Source organism: Microtus ochrogaster, assembly GCF_000317375.1.
Source record: "Microtus ochrogaster isolate Prairie Vole_2 chromosome 14 unlocalized genomic scaffold, MicOch1.0 chr14_random_1, whole genome shotgun sequence".
NCBI lineage: Eukaryota > Metazoa > Chordata > Mammalia > Rodentia > Cricetidae > Microtus > Microtus ochrogaster.
In genome coordinates, this window is record NW_004949096.1 from 21,674,091 (window position 1) to 21,681,225 (window position 7,135).

The 7,135-nt window shown below is 38.4% G+C and overlaps 1 pseudogene; it reads left to right on the forward strand.

The window, feature by feature from the left end:
• The first annotated feature begins 2,067 nt into the window (after positions 1-2,067).
• On the forward strand, positions 2,068-2,689 carry LOC101985459 (annotated as a pseudogene).
• The last annotated feature ends 4,446 nt before the right edge of the window (positions 2,690-7,135 follow it).

Below are 7,135 nucleotides of genomic sequence, written 5' to 3' on the forward strand. Positions count from 1 at the left end.
ATGGGGAAGAGGAGAGTATAAGAGAAAAGGAAGATTATAAGCGAAAGGATGGATTAAAGGCACAACAGAGCTAATGTGCATCTGAATTGACAGAGAATGTGAAATCATGCCCCAGGTGCTTCTATCAGAGAGCCAGATAATACCAGATGTTGAAAACTATTGTAGACTAGAGTAGAGGTCACTGCTACAGCACTTACTCACTGCGTGGGAGCATCTAGTTTGATTCTCAGTCTTGAAAAGGATATTTTTGATAACAAACTTCAGGTATGGTCCTCTCAATGGAAAGAAAAACCCAATCAGAAGTTTATCTTAAAATATATAGGTTTGGGTTTAAAGTCAGCGATTAACTAAATTTAAAATTATTTAAAACAATTAAAGCTATACATTTGGGTGATTTTATAAGAATTAAGAATACTTGTATTTTAAATATTACAGTTTTCTCAATTTAATGGTATTACTAATAGTGGAACTAGTTTCTAAATTTAAATGTTGATTTTCAGTTGAAAATAATCACTTCACTTAAGTCAACAAAGTATCACAAGCAACTGTATGGTCTCACCTTTGTGTTCAGATAGGCTTATAAATGAATTCTGTTCCCCGCATACTTCCGCTAGCCATTGACAATTACTTTCTAATTTGACAACTATAATGATGCACAAGAAACCATGTTCTCTAAAACTTTATACATGAAGGTAAGATGTTAATTTAATCCAAAAGAAAGATGTTTTCTCATCAAGCAAGTGTACACCGTATGCTGTCTTTGACTTCCTTCTTATAATTAATGTCAAAGACACGAAGCTTGATTTTTAACTTGATTGCACTATGTCTGCATGCCCCACTACCTAGAGGACAGAATGCAGACTAGAAAGAACTCGGCTCTCAAGTTAGAAGATTCTGTGCTTAAATTCTACCTACTTTATAGTGAAAGCTTATTGAAGCTCTTAATTATCTGCATCTCAGATTCCTTATTTATACAACAGGACCACAGCGTCCCAGTCATGGAACTTTGGAATTCATTGAGCTATTACGTAATGGACCTGTGGTGAGGGACAATTGTCTATATTCTGTCAATTATGTTTTAAATAAATGCTGATTGGCCAGTAGCCAGGCAGGAAGTATAGGCAGGACAACCAGACAGGAAGTAGAGGAGGGTCAATCAATGAGGATGTTGGAATTCTGAGAAGAGGGAAACTCCCTCTGCAGTTGTGTCCCATCCACTGAAGAAGGAAGATGTGACTTCCTCCCTGAAAAAGGTACCGAGCCAGGTGGCTAACATAGATAAGAATAATGGGCTAATATAAGTTATAAGAGTTAATAAGAAGCCTGAACTGATGGGCCAATCAGTTTTCAACTAAAGTACACCTCTGTGTGATTTCTTTGGGACTTAATGATTGCGGGAACCTGGCAGGATAGAAATCTCAGTCAACAACAAATGGTGCCCAATGTGTGGACGACTGCATCCACATAAAGCCTAACAGAGCCTGGGAAGTAATTCTAGACAGAAAAGAATAGAGTTAAGCATGGCTTATTGATAGCAGCATTTGCTCAGGTGGACTCTGTTTGCTGGTGGCAAATGCATCTCATTTAAGAGAGGCTTCCTGACTCAGCTTTAGCTGCAAAACCTTGCAGCAATTTAAAGAGGTCCTGCCATGAAACACTTAAATGGTGTTGATGAAAAGCTGACCACATGCTTTCTGTTGGTGGCAGGGACCTTGAAATGCCACAGAGTTGTGGCAATAAACACGGCTAGAGCAGGTACCTTCGCCATGAGGCCGAAATCTCAAAAAGGTAAGGAATGGACTGGATCCAGCAGTCAAAGCTACAGCTTTAATCCTCTCCATATTGCTTAACAAATTAAAGAGCCACGTGGTCAGAAAAAGAGAGATATACAATAAAGAGAGAATCAAAGATTTAAAAAAAAAACCTCTAAGGCCGAGAATTCTGCAAAACAAGAGGCTGCAGCTTGCAGTAGTGAGGAGCTGGTTCTCACATGGGAGCTCAGGGAAGAAAATTTCCATGCCAGCCTCAGAGGGACGTGCTCTCAACAGGTAGATGCCACTGTCAGCGATGGGCAAGGGAGACCCCAACAAGCGTCCTCATATGTCTTCTCCTTCATGCAGACATGCCACGAGGAGCACAAGAAGAAGCATCCCGACTCATCAGTCAACTTTGCTGAGTTCTCCAAGAAGTGCTCCGAGAGATGGAAGACCGTGTCTGCAAGGGAAAAGTCGAAGTTCTAAGATTTGGCCAAGAGTGACAAAGTTCGCTATGACAGGGAGATGAAGAATTACTTTCCTCCCAAAGGTGATAAGAAAGGAAAGTAAAAGGATTCTAATGCTCCAAAGAGACCACAGTCTGCCTTTTTCCTGTTTTGCTCTGAATATCGCCCAAAGATCAAAAGTGAACACCCAGGCCTGTCTATTGGAGATACTGAAAAAAAATGGGTGAGATGTGGTCTGAACAGTCTGCCAAAGATAAACAACCCTATGAGCAGAAAGCAGCTAAACTAAAGGAGAAATATGAAAAGAATATTGCTGCATACCATGCCAAGGGCAAAAGCAAAGTAGGAAGGAAGGGTCCTTTTAGGCCAACCGGCTCAAAGAAGAAGAATGAACCAGAAGATGAGGAAGAGGAGGAGGAGGAGGAAGAAGACAAAGATGATGAGGAAGAAGATGAGGATAAAGAATAAATGGCTGTCCTAAAATGTGTCCTAAATGTCCTAAATGAGTGTATGTACTCAGGCTAAGAATGTGAAATTCAAGTGCAGCTCAACATTAGCTTCAGTATAAATCTGTACAGAGTTCTGTATAGCTGATGAGATTCTTTGCAGAGAAAATATTTTTTAAAGAGTTTGTAGCTTTTTGGGGGGCTACAACATACAGTTAGATTTAAAGCTTTTAATGCTGAATATTCCTAAATCTTTAATGGTTTCTTTAATTTCTTATGGTAGCTCAGCAAGCATACATAGGAATTTGTATTACCAGGTTTTTTAGGATGTTGCATTTTCTCTTATTATTTTTTTTAAAATTGTAATAAAATAATGTATATTAAAAAAACCTCTAAATGTTTTACAGTGTGTTAAAAATATATGCAGGCTTGGAAGAGAAAAGTAAAAGGTTAAAGTCCTTAAAAAAGAGAGAGAGAATAGTTGTGTGGTGGTGGTTCATGCCTTTAATCCCAATGCCTGGGAGGCAGAGGCAGAAGCAGAAAGATCTCTGTGAGTTCAAGGTGTGGTAACACACACCTTTAATCTCAACACTTGGGAGGCAGACGTCAGGGTGTGGTGGCATATACCTTTCATACCAGCACTTGGGAGGCAGAGGCAGGTGGATCTCTGTGAATTCAAAGACAGCCTGATCTACAGAGGGAATTCCAGGACAGCCAAAGATATACAGAAAACCTGTCTCAAAAAGTAAAAGTAAAAATAAAAGAAATAGAGGTTAAAGTAAAGCCACATAAAGATGGAAAATACACAGAGAATCTGGATACTGTATGTTATTATGCTGTCTTTGAATTGTCTAAATGCTTAGGAAGGAGCAACAACTGTTAACAGATATTTGATTGTAAATGCTGCTGAATTAATCCAAGATAGGTATTTTCAAAATGCATTGACTTCAAAATTGAAGTCAAAAGGTATGTTACTTTGGAGATGTTTTGCTTTTGTTTCCACAGGAAATGGGAGGCTGTGGATTCATTCTGAGCTAAGAAAAATCAGATTTGATCAAAGAAGAGCACCTGAGAAATCTCCGGCAGGAACACATGGCCCAGATGTCAGAGTTCTACATCCAGAAGAGATTCAACATGCTGCAAGTGCCTGAGATGATCAAGCCTTGCAGGATACTCCAGTCAGGACTTGATCATAATTCTAAATTTTCTTTAGGTCCCCATAAGATTATCAGCACCCCCAATCAGCAGGAAGTAACCTGGAAAACTATGCCCACATTCCCAAAAAATGGACTATGGATATTCTTGTTTGTTTGTTTGTTTGTTTGTTTTTAAGAAGGCAAAGTGGTGAGGGACAATTGTCTATATCCTGTCAATTATGTTTTAAATAAAAGCTGATTGGCCAGTAGCCAGGCAGGAAGTATACACAGGACAACCAGACAGGAAGTAGAGGCGGTCAATGAGAACAGGAGAATTCTGGACAGAAGTCCTGTCCCAATCATAGAAGAAGGAAGATATGATTGCTCTGCAGAAAAAGGTACTGAGCCATGTGGCTAACACGGATAAGAATAATGAGCTAATGTAAGTTATAAGAGTTCATAAGAAGCCTAAGATAATGAGCCAATCAGTTTATGATTAATGTAGACCTCTGTGTGATTTCTTTGGGGCTAAACAGCTGTGGGACCTGGTGGGAGGACAAAAACCAGGCAGGACAGAAAACCTCAGTCAACAGACCTGGAGAGCAGAAATGGCATTTTTATTCATCTCCTAGTTTCTTTACTGAATGGAGAGAGAACTTTTCCATTTCTCTAAGCCGCTAATATAAGTGGGTGGCAATTCCTGTAAAATCAAAGAACTTTTACTTAACAGATTAGTAATAGATTTAAAATCATACATTAACACTTTCAGTGGCACTTTAGCGTTTATAAGAGTCATCTTCCCTCTTGTTTTCTCCTCTCAGGGACTCAGTAGAGGAAACATCATACCACACGGCAAACTGCATTAGGTCTCAAGTCAAATCCCTTGGTTCACATCCTGATACCGTTATTATATTGAGATTTGGCACCCTTCTCTCTCGGAGTTTCTGATTTCTCATTCATAAAATGAAGATTGTAGTGTCTGCCTCATAGGACCATAGTCAGGGTTACTGCAACAATTTTGCACAGCATGCCATAGGCATTAGCCATTTAACAAGCAATAATCATAATTATCTATGTTCAACTGATTAAAAAACTCCAGAGAGTTTAAAGGGACTTTAGAAGGTTGAGGTGGATAAAGTAAAATCTAAATCACAGTTTTAGAAAATGATGTTCTAATTCTAAGCCATAAGATATTTCCATTAAAGATGCCTCTAATCCAGATGTCCCCAGATGAATCCCACGTAATATTAGAATGATCACTGAACATCATATGTTGGTTAATTTTATTCTGGTTGTATTTACAGATGAAGCTGGTAAGATGGCTCAGTGGGCAAAATAATGACTATCCAACCCTGGAGACCAGCCTCAATCCCTGGAAAGGTAGGAGAGAACTTAGGGCCAAAAGTCGTCTTCTGACCTCTATACACATGTCCTGCTGCAAGTAGCACACAAACACCATTCACTAATAATTAGTAATAATAATAACAATAATATGAATATTTAAAAGATCTATTGAAAGAAAACACAAGTTTGTTCTTAGTTGATATTATATTGAATCTAAACTTGAAAAGAGTAGATGAAAAGAAAGAATAATAATGCATATATAAGAAGCTGCCATGGTGAAATTTACTGTTTCATATGTCAACATTAAACATTAGATTAAAAATCTGAGAATATGTTAAAAGTATATTAGTCTTAACTTTGCTGATGTGTTCTCAAATTTAAATTCTTTCTGGCTCCTGTTTTGTCTTTTGAATTCATCCCTCAAAATTTACCTTTTGGAAATTTAACTCCTGATGTGTCAGTGTTAGGAAAAGCACCTAATGAAAGTTTACTTTTTTTTCATGAGAACTTAATAATAACCTATATTATTCCTGTGGAAATAGGTCAATTAGTGTGTATGTGTGTGTATGTGCATGCATGTGTGTGTGAGTTTGTGAGTGTATGTGTGTCTGAGTTTGTGTGTGCATATGTGTGTGTGTATATGTGTCTGAGTTGCATGTGTATGTGCATTTGTGTGTGTTTCTGAGTTTGTGTGTGAACATGTGCATGTATATGTTTTTTATAAAAGTGAGTTCTTGCTCACTCTTGCCTTTCTGCTTTCTACCATGGGGTGATGTAATATGACAGCCCTAGCCAGATGTACCACCTTCTTGGATTTACAAGTCTCCATACTTACAAGAAACAACTTTCTTTATAAATTTCCCAGTCTATGATACTGTGTTATAAAAGTAAAAAATCAATGAAAAGAACTACAATCTGTTTTAGTGTGCTTAATAATTTAGTGTTCTTTTCATCAGCATTAATAATTTTGATTCTATCACTAATGAATTTGAAGTGATGATATTTAGAAAAACAATCCAGGAAAAATGAGAACGAGAAACAATTGAAGAATGGTTGTTATGGAGAAGATTTGAGAACTATGACAGTCCCCTATGAACCATGAAAGATCCTTCTGCGGACCTGGGATATAGGGCTCAGATGCAACTAATTGCTGAAGCTGGTGGCTGAGCAACTCAATTCCTGGAATGGGTCCAAAAGGATGGAGATCAGCAGTAGGTAGAGGCAGTAGAGCTGCAAGACAGACCCAGACTACAGTACCTTTATAATTTTTCTTTAATTTTAAAAAATTAAAATATAATCATACCACTTTCACACTCTTCTGTCCTGTTCCCCACCCCTTTTCCCTCCCTCTACAATTTGTACTGGATCTAAGGCTATAGGGCATAAGTTGTGCTCAGTCTGGGGACTTTGGTATGGAGAGTGGGCGGCTGGAAACGTGGGAGAGACGAGCAGTGTAAGAGGAGAAGGAACGGCTAAGGTAGAGAGAGAGCATTCATTTGGGGCATAAAAGCACACTCTTGCACTCATTCCTTCAGTCACGGTAATGCACGGGGCACTAGAGTCTTGATGAGCTTAGAATCTTAATTTCAATCAGAAACAAATGTCTGCTCTACGGACAGGAAAGATGCAGCTTTAAGGAACTAAATGGGAGATTTTGAGAGTTACACAGAGCATCTACAGAAACTGATTTTTTTTTTTAAATTTGAAAATGGTTATTCTGTCTAGCCTTCAATTGAGAATGCATTTGATATGCTTTGTGTAAGCTAATTATCAATGAAAAAGTTTCATAAAAACTGTGAGGGCTTTTATGTGTGTTGGCAACTTTGGTTGGCAGCGTGCGGATTTCTTCGCCCTGTTTGTCTTGATAGCAGAGGCACCTGTGTGGTCCCTCGGAAGAGGTACCGTTCAGTGGAAACTCTGCTCATTTTTGTGAACTTAAACCTTCCCTTCGCATTTATCCTTGGCTGAATCTTAATCTATTTACTGAA